Source organism: Amia ocellicauda, unplaced genomic scaffold, assembly GCF_036373705.1.
Source record: "Amia ocellicauda isolate fAmiCal2 unplaced genomic scaffold, fAmiCal2.hap1 HAP1_SCAFFOLD_38, whole genome shotgun sequence".
In the NCBI taxonomy this organism is placed as follows: domain Eukaryota; kingdom Metazoa; phylum Chordata; class Actinopteri; order Amiiformes; family Amiidae; genus Amia; species Amia ocellicauda.
Genome location: NW_027102952.1, coordinates 651574 through 668158, shown reverse-complemented (window position 1 = coordinate 668158; position 16585 = coordinate 651574). Strand labels below are relative to the sequence as shown.

The following is a 16585-nucleotide window of genomic DNA, read 5'->3' as shown; positions in this document are numbered from 1 at the left end:
AGTTAAAACAAAATGTGTTCTTCAAACAAAGAAAATACTTGTGTTTCTTTTCCCTCTTTACCTGCTCTTATCACAAAGCTTCTCAACACAATCTCAGGTGCAGGTGCACTCTGCGCTATCCTTTGCCCGAGCTTTGTCCAGGAAAACTCACTGTAGCCATCTTAGTTCAACACGGGCTCTCCTTACCTGCGAGTCACACGGGTCCAGTTCACTTTGCAAGTGAACAGTCTCTTCTCAGAAACAATAAGGAAACTTGGAAAGAAACACAATCCCAGGTCGGTGTTAAAAAAAAGTTCTTTGTTTTCATATTAAAAGAAAACATTTGTATTTTCTCTGCACACTTCACAGCTCCAATTAGCACACTCAACTAATCCCTGCCCCCCTCAGAACCGTCACTAAAGAAAGGTACTCACAGTCATTTTAAATATGACATCCTGTAGTGTTTGTTTTCAAAATATGATCTTATTATCACTTGAACCAAATAAATCCTTTGACCCACTAATACCAAATTACAGTTATGGGGGCCACAGATGTGATTTGAAAATACGATCTTCCATGTCTTTCTGTTGTGTTTTGACCTGGGGATCTGTAATTGTCCAAGTGGCTACTGCACATGTACTTATTTAATATTAAATGTGTTATTTAATTAGGCTTGGTTCTGGTGAGCATGTACAAGACGTCAGCTTTTTAAATAACTGTGTGTATTGGATCATACACATTTTAGAAATACTCTCTCAAACTTCCCGCATTGGTACCTCACCAGGGAGGTAGAAAACAGCAATAGCATTGAAAAAGTGTGATTGTAGTTCTGCTCTTCTGCAATATATTTCTACAATATCTTTAACATCTTCTTTAACATTGTTTTAAAGGCTGGGACCAATATGGTGGAATATCTCCAACACACGGACATTGAGAGACTCGACCCCTTTGTGCTGCTGCTCAGAGACCAACTCTCAGTTGTCTCTGAGTAGGCTATGGATCAACTTCCTTTCCTAATATGAAGGAGACCATGGATACAAAACCTATGAAAAACAGGTGATTATTGTTATTCTTCTCATTATAAACTACTTAATACATCTCTCCCATAAAGTACAACAGGATAGTGGTGACGTCATTCAGGATTGGATTGCCATTGGTCAAAAGCCCTCTGAGAGAAATTGTGTGGCGACACTCCACACTCTTAGAAGAAATTGTTCTGCACAGAACCATAAAGGGTTCCTCGAGTAATCGCTCTGGTGGATCCCTTTATGGTTCTATGTAGAACCCCTTCAAAGGGGTTACATGAAGAACCCCCAAACATAGCGTTCTACACAGAACCATTCGTTTTAAAATGTTATATATAGAACCCATTCAAAAGGGGGACACGTGCTATACCTGAATTTGTTTTCCAAATACAATCTTTAAAAAATGTATGAGTTCATATATACAAACACACATACACAACGTAGAAATCGCACTACTAGTGAAGTAACTTCATTTACATTATATGCCACAACTCCTCAATTTGGAACGCAAAAACAAGACATCTGATGTAAAAGTGTAAACTAATTACGAACAGCACTTTTGATTTTTATCTTCAATTCAGGGGCTACTTATTCGAACAGTAAACTGTATTCTCTCTTCAGAGTGACTGGAATGTTTTTGCCTACATTCAACTTAAATATGAAAGTTTCCAAAAACGGCATAGTTTTCTTTAAGGCTATTCAATGCCAAACACAAAATTCTCTCTGCTTTCAGTGCTTGTCCTTCAGCACAATTACACAGGTTCATGATGTTCACATTTCAATACATTGTTTTCTTATTTAAACTATTTGACTTTGAGCTTACATTGAGAATAAAATCACTTTTGCAAGTAAAACCTGGCCAAGAAAGGAAGCAGCACTACAATAAAACAATACACAGAATACAAAGCAGTTCCTTCAAAAGTGAAAGTGATAAAGAGTGATGTCTGTCAGTAAATTACGTTGAGATACATATTGGTTATTTTGAATTAGGAGTCCAACTTCAATAACTTCTATTAACAAGCCAAAATACAGATCAGAATTACGGGTAATTGAAAATAATATGTAGCGCCTAGGTAAGCTTGGATGTGTTCAGAGAAACACTAAAAACGGACCTTCCTCACACCCGTCTTGTTGAGGTGGACGTGGTCATACAGGTGATGTGGCTGGATGTCTCAGTGGTGTGCCAGGTGGACGTTGGGGAGGAGGGCACATCTTCGGGATACTTCTGCGTTGATGGCCTGGGTGATGTGCAGGGGCACGTCTGTGCGGGGCAGCAGTGTGGAGATGGTGATTTTGGCAGTTTGGAATTCCTCTGTGGCTTTCTTTGCCACCTGTCTCAGGGCTGAGGCCACATCGCCCCTGCGGGCACTCAGGTCGTTAGTGCCGGTGTGGATGAGGATGTGTTTGACCTGGCACAGCCTCCTCTTGGAGAGCAGCTCCAGGGCTCTCTGTGCTGTCGGGCACCAAAGCTTTTTCACTTTTCGCCCAGGGAAGAGGCGCCTCTCATCCAGGAACTTCCCATTGGAGTCGCTCAGAATGACCACCTCTGTGTTGACCTGCCACTCCGGGTTTTGCGTCGGGAGTGGTGGGGGCAGCGGGTGTGTTTTAGGGGAGTGGCGTTTCAGGGGTTTGTGTATTAGTGGCAGGTCTGGTGATAGTGGGGGTGTCAGGAGTGGTGGGGAGTGTGGGTGGATCAGTGGGTGCGTCAGTGGGTGCGTCAGGGGTTGTAGGTGTTGTGGGGTCAGTGCAGTGCAGTCTCTGTGCTCCTCTCTTAGCTTCTCCAGCTGGCTCTGCAGGCTCCTCAGCTGGCTGTGCTGGGGTGTCCTGGTCAGCTCCTCCCTCGCTCTGTGCAGCTCCGTCCTCAGGGTTTGGCTCTGCTCCTCCTGGTCTCTCACTGCTGCTCTCAGCTTATGGATCTCAGCCTTGTGGTGCATCTTTAGTCCCTGAACTCCGCAAACTTCAGCTCCAGCACTGATAGGCATTCCTTTAGTGTTTTAATGTTGCTGGAGAGTTTGGGTAGACAGGGGGGCAGTCTGTGGGAGATGGGGCACTGTCTGGCTCCGTGTGGCTGGGGGCAGACTGCAGGGTGGCTGGCTCTGGCTTGTGTTTCTCTACCTCAGTCTGCTGCTTTGAGGTGTGGAAGCCGAGAGATAATTGGTCCAGGCTGCTCTCGCTGTCCTGCACCATGATGGTCCCGTTGTGGTATACATTAAAAGTGAGCATCACACTGTCTGTGTCTTTCTCTACCAGCACTGAGATCTGCCTGCCTCTGCTAATGCCCCTCTTGTTGTTATTGGGGTATGTCTGGCACAGGGTTTTGTGAAAGGCGGTGGGGTACTGAGTGTAGAACAGTAGATTGTTCTTGACCCTGTTTTCTCCTTTACCGGTGTAGTCTAGGATGAGGGTCTCAGGAGATGCTCTCATCACAGCTTGTTTGTAGTCCTTCTTAGCCTGTGCAGAGCGAATGTCTTCAGGGTATCGGATTTCAAAAGGCAGCTCTGCAGTCAGACTGCTGTTCGATAGATTTCTATCAGTCTCAGTGGCAGTTGGGCTCTCTCCTACTGTCACTCTATTCAAATCGGAGCTCTGCATTTTCATTGGCTGAGTCAACTACTGAGAATGCTTATTTATTTTATTAATACATATTTTTTTGTTTAATTATTTGTCTCTTACCTCCAATTCTTGTCTTCAGCTTTTCTTTTCTGACTTTTCTTCCTGAACTGTCTCTCTGCTTTCTTCTTTTTGTGTTTCTCTTAAAATTATTATTTTTTGAATACTTTTTCTTCTGAATTTCTATTCCATGTCTTCTGTGTATGTTTATAGTGCTATATATTCATTTGTAAATCACAAATTAAATCCGCTTATGTATAAAAACAAATGTTTTTTAGGAGCTCATATTCCTCTCTCTCTCTCTCTCTCTCTCTCAATTCATTTCATTTGTATTGTCAAAGCAATTGGACATACATAAACATACATACATATACACTCACCTAAAGGATTATTAGGAACACCTGTTCAATTTCTCATTAATGCAATTATCTAATCAACCAATCACATGGCAGTTGCTTCAATGCATTTAGGGGTGTGGTCCTGGTCAAGACAATCTCCTGAACTCCAAACTGAATGTCTGAATGGGAATGAAAGGTGATTTAAGCAATTTTGAGCGTGGCATGGTTGTTGGTGCCAGACGGGCCGGTCTGAGTATTTCACAATCTGCTCAGTTACTGGGATTTTCACGCACAACCATTTCTAGGGTTTACAAAGAATGGTGTGAAAAGGGAAAAACATCCAGTATGCGGCAGTCCTGTGGGCGAAAATGCCTTGTTGATGCTAGAGGTCAGAGGAGAATGGGCCGACTGATTCAAGCTGATAGAAGAGCAACTTTGACTGAAATAACCACTCGTTACAAACGAGGTATGCAGCAAAGCATTTGTGAAGCCACAACACGTACAACCTTGAGGCGGATGGGCTACAACAGCAGAAGACCCCACCGGGTACCACTCATCTCCACTACAAATAGGAAAAAGAGGTGAGACATTCAGATGGTAGAGTCAGAATTTGGCGTAAACAGAATGAGAACATGGATCCATCATGTCTTGTTACCACTGTGCAGGCTGGTGGTGGTGGTGTAATGGTGTGGGGGATGTCTTCTTGGCACACTTTAGGCCCCTTAGTGCCAATTGGGCATCGTTTAAATGCTACGGCCTACCTGAGCATTGTTTCTGACCATGTCCATCCCTTTTTGACCACCATGTACCCATCCTCTGATGGCTACTTCCAGCAGGATAATGCACCATGTCACAAAGGTCGAATCATTTCAAATTGGTTTCTTGAACATGACAATGAGTTCACTGTACTAAACTGGCCCCCACAGTCACCAGATCTCAACCCAATAGAGCATCTTTGGGATGTGGTGGAACGGGAGCTTCGTGCCCTGGATGTGCATCCCACAAATCTCCATCAACTGCAAGATGCTATCCTATCAATATGGGCCAACATTTCTAAAGAATGCTTTCAGCACCTTGTTGAATCAATGCCATGTAGAATTAAAGCAGTTCTGAAGGCGAAAGAGGGTCAAACACAGTATTAGTATGGTGTTCCTAATAATCCTTTAGGTGAGTTCATCGTAGCTCTTAATACTCTCTTTCTGTCTGGAGGAGATATAATTGAAGTATTGTACACGTACCCGGCTACTTTCAACACCCATTGCTGCACTGATATTTTTCCCTCCATTTTTCTTTATCCATTTTTTTTTTGCTGGAAGTTCCGTCAATACCCGTCAGCCTTTAAGAGACATCATGCAGCCAGGCCTCTTGGCTTGCGGCCACACCGTCCTGAACGCGCCCAATCTCATCAGATCTCGGAAGCTAAACGGGGCAAGGGTTCGTCAGTACTTGGATGGGTGACCTCCTGGAGATATCAGGTGCTGCAAGTTATTTCGTCTCCTGGGTAACTTTATCGTAGCTCTAAATACTCTCTTTCTGTCTGGAGGAGATATAATTGAAGAATTGTACACATACCCGGCTACTTTCAACACCCTTTGCTGCACTGATATTTTTCCCTCCATTTTTCTTTTTTCTTTTTTATTTTGCTGGAAGTTCCGTCAATAACCTCCAGCCTTTAAGAGACATCATGCAGCCAGGCCTCTCGGCTTGCGGACACAAAGTCCTGAACGCGCCCGATCTCGTCAGATCTCGGAAACTAAACGGGGCAGGGCCTGGTCAGTACTTCGATGGGAGATCTCCTGGAAATACCAGGTGCTGCCAGCTTTTTACGTCTCCTGGGGAACTTCATCGTAGCTCTTAATACTCTCTTTCTGTCTGGAGAAGACATAATTGAAGAATTGTACACGTACCCGGCTACTTTCAACACCCTTTGCTGCACTGATATTTTTCCCTCCATTTTTCTATTTTTTTTTTTTTTTTTTTGCTGGAAATTCCGTCAATACCCGCCAGCCTTTAAGAGACATCATGCAGCCAGGCATCTCGGCTTGCGGCCACACCATCCTGAACGCGCCCGATCTCGTCAGATCTCGGAAGCTAAACGGGGCAGGACCTGGTCAGTACATGAATGTGAGACCTCCTGGAAATACCTGGTGCTGCAAGCTTTTACGTCTCCTGGGTAACTTTATCGTAGCTCTTAATACTCTCTATCTGTCTGGAGGAGATATAATTGAAGTATTGTACACGTACCCAGCTACTGTCAACACCATTTGCTGCACTGATATTTTTCCATCCATTTTTCTTTTTTTTTTTTTTTTTTTGCTGGAAGTTCCGTCAATACCCGCCAACCTTTAAGAGACATCATGCAGCCAGGCCTCTTGGCTTGCGGCCACACCGTCCTGAATGCGCCCGATCTCGTCAGATCTCGGAAGCAAAACGGGGCAGGGCCTGGTCAGTACTTGGATGGGAGACCTCCTAGAAATACCAGGTGCTGCAAGCTTTTTACGTCTCCTGGGTAACTTAATCGTAGCTCTTAATACTCTCTTTCTGTCTCCAGGAGATATAATTGAAGAATTGTACACGTACCCGGCTACTTTCAACACCCTTTGCTGCACTGGTATATTTCCCTCTATTTTTCTTTTTTTTTTTTGGTGGCAGTTCCGTCAATACCCGCCAGCCTTTAAGAGACATCATGCAGCCAGGCATCTCGGCTTGCGGCCACACCATCCTGAACGCGCCCGATCTCGTCAGATCTCGGAAGCTAAACGGGGCAGGACCTGGTCAGTACATGAAAGTGAGACCTCCTGGAAATACCTAGTGCTGCAAGCTTTTACGTCTCCTGGGTAACTTTATCGTAGCTCTCAATACTCTCTCTCTGTCTGGAGGAGATATAATTGAAGTATTGTACACGTACCCAGCTACTGTCAACACCCTTTGCTGCACTGATATTTTTCCATCCATTTTTCTTTTTTTTTTTCTTTTTTTTTTTTTGCTGGAAGTTCTGTCAATACCCGCCAACCTTTAAGAGACATCATGCAGCCAGGCCTTTCGGCTTGTGGCCACACCGTCCTGAATGCGCCCGATCTCGTCAGATCTCGGAAGCTAAACGGGGCAGGGCCTGGTCAGTACTTGGATGGGAGACCTCCTAGAAATACCAGGTGCTGCAAGCTTTTACGTCTCCTGGGTAACTTTATCGTAGCTCTCAATACTCTCTCTCTGTCTGGAGGAGATATAATTGAAGAATTGTACACGTATCCAGCTACTGTCAACACCCTTTGCTGCACTGATATTTTTCCATCCATTTTTCTTTTTTCTTTTTTTCTTTTTTTTTTTTTGCTGGAAGTTCCGTCAATACCCGCCAACCTTTAAGAGACATCATGCAGCCAGGCCTTTCGGCTTGTGGCCACACCGTCCTGAATGCGCCCGATCTCGTAAGATCTCGGAAGCTAAACGGGGCAGGACCTGGTCAGTACTTGGATGGGAGACCTCCTGGAAATACCTGGTGCTGCAAGATTTTACGTCTCCTGGGTAACTTTATCGTAGCTCTTAGTTCTTTCTTTCTGTCTGGAGGAGATATAATTGAAGAATTGCACACGTACCCAGCTACTGTCAACACCCTTTGCTGCACTGATATTTTTCCATCCATTTTTCTTTTTTCTTTTTTTCTTTTTTTTTTTTTGCTGGAAGTTCCGTCAATACCCGCCAACCTTTAAGAGACATCATGCAGCCAGGCCTTTCGGCTTGTGGCCACACCGTCCTGAATGCGCCCGATCTCGTAAGATCTCGGAAGCTAAACGGGGCAGGGCCTGGTCAGTACTTGGATGGGAGACCTCCTAGAAATACCAGGTGCTGCAAGCCTTTTACGTCTCCTGGGTAACTTCATCGTAGCTCTTAATACTCTCTTTCTGTCTCCAGGAGATATAATTGAAGAATTGTACACGTACCCGGCTACTTTCAACACCCTTTCCTGCACTGATATTTTTCCCTCCAGTTTTCTATTTTTTTTTTTTTTTTTTTTGCTGGAAATTCCGTCAATACCCGCCAGCCTTTAAGAGACATCATGCAGCCAGGCATCTCGGCTTGCGGCCACACCATCCTGAACTCGCCCGATCTCGTCAGATCTTGGAAGCTAAACGGGGCAGGACCTGGTCAGTACATGAATGTGAGACCTCCTGGAAATACCTGGTGCTGCAAGCTTTTACGTCTCCTGGGTAACTTTATCGTAGCTCTTAATACTCTCTATCTGTCTGGAGGAGATATATTTGAAGAATTGTACACGTACCCGGCTACTTTCAACACCCTTACCTGCACTGATATTTTTCCATCCATTTTTCTTTTTTTTTTTTTTTTTTGCTGGAAATTCCGTCAATACACGCCAGCCTTTAAGAGACATCATGCAGCCAGACATCTCGGCTTGCGGCCACACCGTCCTGAACGCGCCCGATCTCGTCAGATCTCGGAAGCTAAACGGGGCAGGACCTGGTCAGTACTTGAATGTGAGACCTCCTGGAAATACCTGGTGCTGCAAGCTTTTACGTCTCCTGGGTAACTTTATCGTAGCTCTTAATACTCTCTATCTGTCTGGAGGAGATATAATTGAAGAATTGTACACGTACCCGGCTACCTTCAACACGCTTTGCTGCACTGATATTTTTCCCTCCATTTTTCTTTTTTCTTTTGTTTCTTGCTGGAAGTTCCATCAATACCCTCCAGCCTTTAAGAGACATCATGCAGCCAGGCCTCTTGGCTTGAGGCCACACCGTCCTGAAGACGCAAGATCTCGTCAGATCTCGGAAGAAAAACTGGGCAGGGCCTGGTCAGTAATTGGATGGTTGACCTCCTGGAAATACCAGGTGCTGAAAGCTTTTTACATCTCCTGGGTAACTTCAGCGTAGCTCTTAATACTCTCATTCAGTCTGGAGGAGATATAATTGAAGAATTGTACATGTACCCGGCTACTTTCAACACCCTGTCCTGCACTGATATTTTTCCCTCCATTTTTCTATTTATTTATTTTTTATTTTTTGCTGGAAGTTCCGTCAATACCCGCCAGCCTTTAAGAGACATCATGCAGCCAGGCCTCTTGGCTTGCGGCCACACCGTCCTGAACGCGCCTGATCTCGTCAGATCTCGGAAACTAAACGGGGCAGGGCCTGGTCAGTACTTCGATGGGAGATCTCCTGGAAATACCAGGTGCTGCCAGCTTTTTACGTCTCCTGGGGAACTTCATCGTAGCTCTTAATACTCTCTTTCTGTCTGGAGAAGACATAATTGAAGAATTGTACACGTACCCGGCTACTTTCAACACCCTTTCCTGCACTGATATTTTTCCCTCCATTTTTCTATTTTTTTTTTTTTTTTTTTGCTGGAAATTCCGTCAATACCCGCCAGCCTTTAAGAGACATCATGCAGCCAGGCATCTCGGCTTGCGGCCACACCATCCTGAACGCGCCCGATCTCGTCAGATCTCGGAAGCTAAACGGGGCAGGACCTGGTCAGTACATGAATGTGAGACCTCCTGGAAATACCTGGTGCTGCAAGCTTTTACGTCTCCTGGGTAACTTTATCGTAGCTCTTAATACTCTCTATCTGTCTGGAGGAGATATAATTGAAGTATTGTACACGTACCCAGCTACTGTCAACACCATTTGCTGCACTGATATTTTTCCATCCATTTTTCTTTTTTTTTTTTTTTTTTGCTGGAAGTTCCGTCAATACCCGCCAACCTTTAAGAGACATCATGCAGCCAGGCCTCTTGGCTTGCGGCCACACCGTCCTGAATGCGCCCGATCTCGTCAGATCTCGGAAGCTAAACGGGGCAGGGCCTTGTCAGTACTTGGATGGGAGACCTCCTAGAAATACCAGGTGCTGCAAGCTTTTTACGTCTCCTGGGTAACTTCATCGTAGCTCTTAATACTCTCTTTCTGTCTCCAGGAGATATAATTGAAGAATTGTACACGTACCCGGCTACTTTCAACACCCTTTGCTGCACTGGTATATTTCCCTCTATTTTTCTTTTTCTTTTTGCTAGAAAGTTCCGTCAATACCCGCCAACCTTTAAGAGACATCATGCAGCCAGGCCTCTTGGCTTGCGGCCAAACCGTCCTGAATGCGCCCGATCTCGTCAGATCTCGGAAGCTAAACGGGGCAGGGCCTGGTCAGTACTTGGATGGGAGACCTCCTAGAAATACCAGGTGCTGCAAGCTTTTTACGTCTCCTGGGTAACTTCATCGTAGCTCTTAATACTCTCTTTCTGTCTCCAGGAGATATAATTGAAGAATTGTACACGTACCCGGCTACTTTCAACACCCTTTGCTGCACTGGTATATTTCCCTCTATTTTTCTTTTTTTTTTTTGGTGGCAGTTCCGTCAATACCCGCCAGCCTTTAAGAGACATCATGCAGCCAGGCATCTCGGCTTGCGGCCACACCATCCTGAACGCGCCCGATCTCGTCAGATCTCGGAAGCTAAACGGGGCAGGACCTGGTCAGTACATGAAAGTGAGACCTCCTGGAAATACCTAGTGCTGCAAGCTTTTACGTCTCCTGGGTAACTTTATCGTAGCTCTCAATACTCTCTCTCTGTCTGGAGGAGATATAATTGAAGTATTGTACACGTATCCAGCTACTGTCAACACCCTTTGCTGCACTGATATTTTTCCATCCATTTTTCTTTTTTCTTTTTTTCTTTTTTTTTTTTGCTGGAAGTTCCGTCAATACCCGCCAACCTTTAAGAGACATCATGCAGCCAGGCCTTTCGGCTTGTGGCCACACCGTCCTGATTGCGCCCGATCTCGTAAGATCTCGGAAGCTAAACGGGGCAGGACCTGGTCAGTACTTGGATGGGAGACCTCCTGGAAATACCTGGTGCTGCAAGATTTTACATCTCCTGGGTAACTTTATCGTAGCTCTTAGTTCTTTCTTTCTGTCTGGAGGAGATATAATTGAAGTATTGTACACGTACCCAGCTACTGTCAACACCATTTGCTGCACTGATATTTTTCCATCCATTTTTCTTTTTTTTTTTTTTTTTTGCTGGAAGTTCCGTCAATACCCGCCAACCTTTAAGAGACATCATGCAGCCAGGCCTCTTGGCTTGCGGCCACACCGTCCTGAATGCGCCCGATCTCGTCAGATCTCGGAAGCTAAACGGGGCAGGGCCTTGTCAGTACTTGGATGGGAGACCTCCTAGAAATACCAGGTGCTGCAAGCTTTTTACGGTTCCTGGGTAACTTCATCGTAGCTCTTAATACTCTCTTTCTGTCTCCAGGAGATATAATTGAAGAATTGTACACGTACCCGGCTACTTTCAACACCCTTTGCTGCACTGGTATATTTCCCTCTATTTTTCTTTTTCTTTTTGCTGGAAGTTCCGTCAATACCCGCCAACCTTTAAGAGACATCATGCAGCCAGGCCTCTTGGCTTGCGGCCAAACCGTCCTGAATGCGCCCGATCTCGTCAGATCTCGGAAGCTAAACGGGGCAGGGCCTGGTCAGTACTTGGATGGGAGACCTCCTGGAAATACCTAGTGCTGCAAGCTTTTACGTCTCCTGGGTAACTTCATCGTAGCTCTTAATACTCTCTTTCTGTCTCTAGGAGATATAATTGAAGAATTGTACACGTACCCGGCTACTTTCAACACCCTTTGCTGCACTGGTATATTTCCCTCTATTTTTCTTTTTTTTTTTTGGTGGCAGTTCCGTCAATATCCGCCAGCCTTTAAGAGACATCATGCAGCCAGGCATCTCGGCTTGCGGCCACACCATCCTGAACGCGCCCGATCTCGTCAGATCTCGGAAGCTAAACGGGGCAGGACCTGGTCAGTACATGAAAGTGAGACCTCCTGGAAATACCTAGTGCTGCAAGCTTTTACGTCTCCTGGGTAACTTTATCGTAGCTCTCAATACTCTCTCTCTGTCTGGAGGAGATATAATTGAAGTATTGTACACGTATCCAGCTACTGTCAACACCCTTTGCTGCACTGATATTTTTCCATCCATTTTTCTTTTTTTTTTTTTTTTTTTTGCTGGAAGTTCCGTCAATACCCGCCAACCTTTAAGAGACATCATGCAGCCAGGCCTTTCGGCTTGTGGCCACACCGTCCTGATTGCGCCCGATCTCGTAAGATCTCGGAAGCTAAACGGGGCAGGACCTGGTCAGTACTTGGATGGGAGACCTCCTGGAAATACCTGGTGCTGCAAGATTTTACGTCTCCTGGGTAACTTTATCGTAGCTCTTAGTTCTTTCTTTCTGTCTGGAGGAGATATAATTGAAGAATTGTACACGTACCCAGCTACTGTCAACACCCTTTCCTGCACTGATATTTTTCCATCCATTTTTCTTTTTTTTTTTTTTTTTTTTTTTTGCTGGAAGTTCTGTTAATACCCGCCAACCTTTAAGAGACATCATGCAGCCAGGCCTTTCGGCTTGTGGCCACACCGTCCTGAATGCGCCCGATCTCGTCAGATCTCGGAAGCTAAACGGGGCAGAGCCTGGTCAGTACTTGGATGGGAGACCTCCTAGAAATACCAGGTGCTGCAAGCTTTTACGTCTCCTGGGTAACTTTATCGTAGCTCTCAATACTCTCTCTCTGTCTGGAGGAGATATAATTGAAGTATTGTACACGTATCCAGCTACTGTCAACACCCTTTGCTGCACTGATATTTTTCCATCCATTTTTCTTTTTTCTTTTTTTCTTTTTTTTTTTTGCTGGAAGTTCCGTCAATACCCGCCAACCTTTAAGAGACATCATGCAGCCAGGCCTTTCGGCTTGTGGCCACACCGTCCTGAATGCGCCCGATCTCGTAAGATCTCGGAAGCTAAACGGGGCAGGACCTGGTCAGTACTTGGATGGGAGACCTCCTGGAAATACCTGGTGCTGCAAGATTTTACGTCTCCTGGGTAAATTTATCGTAGCTCTTAGTTCTTTCTTTCTGTCTGGAGGAGATATAATTGAAGAATTGTACACGTACCCAGCTACTGTCAACACCCTTTGCTGCACTGATATTTTTCCATCCATTTTTCTTTTTTTTTTTTTTTTTTTTTTTTTTGCTGGAAGTTCTGTCAATACCCGCCAACCTTTAAGAGACATCATGCAGCCAGGCCTTTCGGCTTGTGGGCACACCGTCCTGAATGCGCCCGATCTCGTCAGATCTCGGAAGCTAAACGGGGCAGGGCCTGGTCAGTACTTGGATGGGAGACCTCCTAGAAATACCAGGTGCTGCAAGCTTTTTACGTCTCCTGGGTAACTTCATCGTAGCTCTTAATACTCTCTTTCTGTCTCCAGGAGATATAATTGAAGAATTGTACACGTACCCGGCTACTTTCAACACCCTTTCCTGCAATGATATTTTTCCCTCCAGTTTTCTATTTTTTTTTTTTTTTTTTTTGCTGGAAATTCCGTCAATACCCGCCAGCCTTTAAGAGACATCATGCAGCCAGGCATCTCGGCTTGCGGCCACACCATCCTGAACTCGCCCGATCTCGTCAGATCTTGGAAGCTAAACGGGGCAGGACCTGGTCAGTACATGAATGTGAGACCTCCTGGAAATACCTGGTGCTGCAAGCTTTTACGTCTCCTGGGTAACTTTATCGTAGCTCTTAATACTCTCTATCTGTCTGGAGGAGATATATTTGAAGAATTGTACACGTACCCGGCTACTTTCAACACCCTTTCCTGCACTGATATTCTTCCATCCATTTTTCTTTTTTTTTTTTTTTTTTGCTGGAAATTCCGTCAATACACGCCAGCCTTTAAGAGACATCATGCAGCCAGACATCTCGGCTTGCGGCCACACCGTCCTGAACGCGCCCGATCTCGTCAGATCTCGGAAGCTAAACGGGGCAGGACCTGGTCAGTACTTGAATGTGAGACCTCCTGGAAATACCTGGTGCTGCAAGCTTTTACGTCTCCTGGGTAACTTTATCGTAGCTCTTAATACTCTCTATCTGTCTGGAGGAGATATAATTGAAGAATTGTACACGTACCCGGCTACCTTCAACACGCTTTGCTGCACTGATATTTTTCCCTCCATTTTTCTTTTTGCTTTTGTTTCTTGCTGGAAGTTCCATCAATACCCTCCAGCCTTTAAGAGACATCATGCAGCCAGGCCTCTTGGCTTGAGGCCACACCGTCCTGAAGACGCAAGATCTCGTCAGATCTCGGAAGAAAAACTGGGCAGGGCCTGGTCAGTAATTGGATGGTTGACCTCCTGGAAATACCAGGTGCTGAAAGCTTTTTACATCTCCTGGGTAACTTCAGCGTAGCTCTTAATACTCTCATTCAGTCTGGAGGAGATATAATTGAAGAATTGTACATGTACCCGGCTACTTTCAACACCCTGTCCTGCACTGATATTTTTCCCTCCATTTTTCAATTTATTTATTTTTTATTTTTTGCTGGAAGTTCCGTCAATACCCGCCAGCCTTTAAGAGACATCATGCAGCCAGGCCTCTTGGCTTGCGGCCACACCGTCCTGAACACGCCCGATCTCATCAGATCTCGGAAGCTAAGCGGGGCAGGGCCTGGTCAGTACTTGGATGGGAGACCTCCTGGAAATACCTGGTGCTGCAAGCTTTTTACGTCTCCTGGGAAACTTCATCGTAGCTCTTAATACTCTCTATCTGTCTGGAGGAGATATAATTGAAGTATTGTACACGTACCCGGCTACTTTCAACAGCCTTTGCTGCACTGATATTTTTCCCTCCATTTTCCATTTTTTTTTTTTTTTTTTTTTGCTGGAAGTTCCATCAATACCCGCCAGCCTTTAAGAGACATCATGCAGCCAGGCCTCTTGGCTTGCGGCCACACCGTCCTGAACGCGCCCGATCTCGTCAGATCTCGGAAGCTAACGGGGCAGGGCCTGGTCAGTACTTGGATGGGTGACCTCCTGGAAATACCAGGTGCTGCAAGCTTTTTACGTCTCCTGGGTAACTTCATCATAGCTCTTAATACTCTCTTTCAGTCTGTAGGAGATATTATTGAAGAATTGTACACGTACCCGGCTACTTTCAAAACCCTTTGCTGCACTGATATTTTTCCCTCCATTTTTCTTTTTTCTTTTTTTTTTTGCTGGAAGTTCCGTCAATACCCGCCAGCCTTAAAGAGACATCATGCAGCCAGGCCTTTCGGCTTGTGGCCACACCGTCCTGAATGCGCCCGATCTCGTCAGATCTCGGAAGCTAAACGGGGCAGGGCCTGGTCAGTACTTGGATGGGAGACCTCCTAGAAATACCAGGTGCTGCAAGCTTTTTACGTCTCCTGGGTAACTTCATCGTAGCTCTTAATACTCTCTATCTGTCTGGAGGAGATATAATTGAAGTATTGTACACGTACCCAGCTACTGTCAACACTATTTGCTGCACTGATATTTTTCCATCCATTTTTCTTTTTTCTTTTTTTAATTTTTTTTTTTGCTGGAAGTTCCGTCAATACCCGCCAACCTTTAAGAGACATCATGCAGCCAGGCCTTTCGGCTTGTGGCCACTCCGTCCTGAACGCGCCCGATCTCATCAGATCTCGGAAGCTAAACGGGGCAGGGCCTGGTCAGTACTTTGATGGGAGACCTCCTGGAAATACCAGGTCCTGCAAGCTTTTTACGTCTCCTGGGTAACTTCATCGTAGCTCTTAATACTCTCTTTCTGTCTCCAGGAGATATAATTGAAGAATTGTACACGTACCCGGCTACTTTCAACAGCCTTTGCTGCACTGATATTTTTCCCTCCATTTTCCATTTTTTTTTTTTTTTTTTTTGCTGGAAGTTCGTCAATACCCGCCAGCCTTTAAGAGACATCATACAGCCAGGCCTCTTGGCTTGCGGCCACACCGTCCTGAACGCGCCCGATCTCATCACATCTCGGAAGCTAACGGGGCAGGGCCTGGTCAGTACTTGGATGGGTGAACTCCTGGAAATACCAGGTGCTGCAAGCATTTTACGTCTCCTGGGTAACTTCATCGTAGCTCTTAATACTCTCTTTCTGTCTCCAGGAGATATAATTGAAGAATTGTACACGTACCCGGCTACTTTCAACACCCTTTGCTGCACTGGTATATTTCCATCCATTTTTCTTTTTTTTTTTTTTTTTTGCTGGAAGTTCCGTCAATACCCGCCAACCTTTAAGAGACATCATGCAGCCAGGCCTTTCGGCTTGTGGCCACACTGTCCTGAATGCGCCCGATCTCGTCAGATCTCGGAAGCTAAACGCGGCAGGACCTGGTCAGTACATGAAAGTGAGACCTCCTGGAAATACCTAGTGCTGCAAGCTTTTACGTCTCCTGGGTAACTTTATCGTAGCTCTTAATACTCTCTCTCTGTCTGGAGGAGATATAATTGAAGTATTGTACACGTATCCAGCTACTGTCAACACCCTTTGCTGCACTGATATTTTTCCATCCATTTTTCTTTTTTCTTTTTTTCTTTTTTTTTTTTGCTGGAAGTTCCGTCAATACCCGCCAACCTTTAAGAGACATCATGCAGCCAGGCCTTTCGGCGTGTGGCCACACCGTCCTGAATGCGCCCGATCTCGTCAGATCTCGGAAGCTAAACGGGGCAGGGCCTGGTCAGTACTTGGATGGGAGACCTCCTAGAAATACCAGGTGCTGCAAGCTTTTTACGTCTCCTGGGTAACTTCATCATAGCT

At 45.4% G+C, this 16585-nt stretch overlaps 13 non-coding genes and 21 pseudogenes across 13 annotated transcripts; all 34 read left to right on the top strand.

The window, feature by feature from the left end:
• Positions 1-5320: 5320 nt before the first annotated feature.
• On the top strand, positions 5321-5439 carry LOC136733924 (uncharacterized; annotated as a pseudogene).
• Positions 5440-5654: 215 nt separating this feature from the next.
• Positions 5655-5773, top strand: LOC136733917 (uncharacterized; annotated as a pseudogene).
• Positions 5774-5992: 219 nt separating this feature from the next.
• Positions 5993-6111, top strand: LOC136734268 (uncharacterized; annotated as a pseudogene).
• Positions 6112-6327: 216 nt separating this feature from the next.
• Positions 6328-6446, top strand: LOC136733996 (5S ribosomal RNA). Its single transcript, XR_010810376.1, has one exon. It is a non-coding gene; the product is annotated as a 5S ribosomal RNA (ribosomal RNA).
• A 210-nt stretch (positions 6447-6656) lies between these two features.
• Positions 6657-6775, top strand: LOC136734451 (uncharacterized; annotated as a pseudogene).
• Positions 6776-6997: 222 nt separating this feature from the next.
• LOC136734483 (5S ribosomal RNA) lies at positions 6998-7116 on the top strand. Its single transcript, XR_010810502.1, has one exon. It is a non-coding gene; the product is annotated as a 5S ribosomal RNA (ribosomal RNA).
• A 225-nt stretch (positions 7117-7341) lies between these two features.
• Positions 7342-7460, top strand: LOC136734122 (uncharacterized; annotated as a pseudogene).
• Positions 7461-7685: 225 nt separating this feature from the next.
• LOC136734006 (5S ribosomal RNA) lies at positions 7686-7804 on the top strand. Its single transcript, XR_010810386.1, has one exon. It is a non-coding gene; the product is annotated as a 5S ribosomal RNA (ribosomal RNA).
• Positions 7805-8024: 220 nt separating this feature from the next.
• LOC136734404 (uncharacterized) lies at positions 8025-8143 on the top strand (annotated as a pseudogene).
• Positions 8144-8358: 215 nt separating this feature from the next.
• LOC136734156 (uncharacterized) lies at positions 8359-8477 on the top strand (annotated as a pseudogene).
• Positions 8478-8692: 215 nt separating this feature from the next.
• On the top strand, positions 8693-8811 carry LOC136733957 (uncharacterized; annotated as a pseudogene).
• A 221-nt stretch (positions 8812-9032) lies between these two features.
• LOC136734289 (uncharacterized) lies at positions 9033-9151 on the top strand (annotated as a pseudogene).
• A 219-nt stretch (positions 9152-9370) lies between these two features.
• LOC136734267 (uncharacterized) lies at positions 9371-9489 on the top strand (annotated as a pseudogene).
• A 215-nt stretch (positions 9490-9704) lies between these two features.
• Positions 9705-9823, top strand: LOC136734061 (5S ribosomal RNA). The gene has a single exon (XR_010810440.1). It is a non-coding gene; the product is annotated as a 5S ribosomal RNA (ribosomal RNA).
• A 210-nt stretch (positions 9824-10033) lies between these two features.
• Positions 10034-10152, top strand: LOC136734149 (5S ribosomal RNA). Its single transcript, XR_010810470.1, has one exon. It is a non-coding gene; the product is annotated as a 5S ribosomal RNA (ribosomal RNA).
• A 210-nt stretch (positions 10153-10362) lies between these two features.
• LOC136734450 (uncharacterized) lies at positions 10363-10481 on the top strand (annotated as a pseudogene).
• A 224-nt stretch (positions 10482-10705) lies between these two features.
• LOC136734178 (uncharacterized) lies at positions 10706-10824 on the top strand (annotated as a pseudogene).
• A 215-nt stretch (positions 10825-11039) lies between these two features.
• On the top strand, positions 11040-11158 carry LOC136734060 (5S ribosomal RNA). The gene has a single exon (XR_010810439.1). It is a non-coding gene; the product is annotated as a 5S ribosomal RNA (ribosomal RNA).
• A 209-nt stretch (positions 11159-11367) lies between these two features.
• LOC136733991 (5S ribosomal RNA) lies at positions 11368-11486 on the top strand. The gene has a single exon (XR_010810371.1). It is a non-coding gene; the product is annotated as a 5S ribosomal RNA (ribosomal RNA).
• A 209-nt stretch (positions 11487-11695) lies between these two features.
• LOC136734448 (uncharacterized) lies at positions 11696-11814 on the top strand (annotated as a pseudogene).
• Positions 11815-12031: 217 nt separating this feature from the next.
• LOC136734176 (uncharacterized) lies at positions 12032-12150 on the top strand (annotated as a pseudogene).
• A 221-nt stretch (positions 12151-12371) lies between these two features.
• Positions 12372-12490, top strand: LOC136734086 (5S ribosomal RNA). The gene has a single exon (XR_010810464.1). It is a non-coding gene; the product is annotated as a 5S ribosomal RNA (ribosomal RNA).
• A 224-nt stretch (positions 12491-12714) lies between these two features.
• On the top strand, positions 12715-12833 carry LOC136734121 (uncharacterized; annotated as a pseudogene).
• Positions 12834-13056: 223 nt separating this feature from the next.
• LOC136734067 (5S ribosomal RNA) lies at positions 13057-13175 on the top strand. The gene has a single exon (XR_010810446.1). It is a non-coding gene; the product is annotated as a 5S ribosomal RNA (ribosomal RNA).
• A 220-nt stretch (positions 13176-13395) lies between these two features.
• Positions 13396-13514, top strand: LOC136734402 (uncharacterized; annotated as a pseudogene).
• Positions 13515-13729: 215 nt separating this feature from the next.
• Positions 13730-13848, top strand: LOC136734155 (uncharacterized; annotated as a pseudogene).
• Positions 13849-14063: 215 nt separating this feature from the next.
• On the top strand, positions 14064-14182 carry LOC136733956 (uncharacterized; annotated as a pseudogene).
• Positions 14183-14403: 221 nt separating this feature from the next.
• On the top strand, positions 14404-14522 carry LOC136733853 (5S ribosomal RNA). The gene has a single exon (XR_010810332.1). It is a non-coding gene; the product is annotated as a 5S ribosomal RNA (ribosomal RNA).
• Positions 14523-14742: 220 nt separating this feature from the next.
• On the top strand, positions 14743-14860 carry LOC136734019 (5S ribosomal RNA). The gene has a single exon (XR_010810398.1). It is a non-coding gene; the product is annotated as a 5S ribosomal RNA (ribosomal RNA).
• Positions 14861-15076: 216 nt separating this feature from the next.
• On the top strand, positions 15077-15195 carry LOC136734471 (5S ribosomal RNA). The gene has a single exon (XR_010810501.1). It is a non-coding gene; the product is annotated as a 5S ribosomal RNA (ribosomal RNA).
• Positions 15196-15420: 225 nt separating this feature from the next.
• On the top strand, positions 15421-15539 carry LOC136734113 (uncharacterized; annotated as a pseudogene).
• A 218-nt stretch (positions 15540-15757) lies between these two features.
• LOC136734393 (uncharacterized) lies at positions 15758-15875 on the top strand (annotated as a pseudogene).
• Positions 15876-16091: 216 nt separating this feature from the next.
• LOC136733943 (uncharacterized) lies at positions 16092-16210 on the top strand (annotated as a pseudogene).
• A 224-nt stretch (positions 16211-16434) lies between these two features.
• Positions 16435-16553, top strand: LOC136734056 (5S ribosomal RNA). Its single transcript, XR_010810435.1, has one exon. It is a non-coding gene; the product is annotated as a 5S ribosomal RNA (ribosomal RNA).
• Positions 16554-16585: the final 32 nt, after the last annotated feature.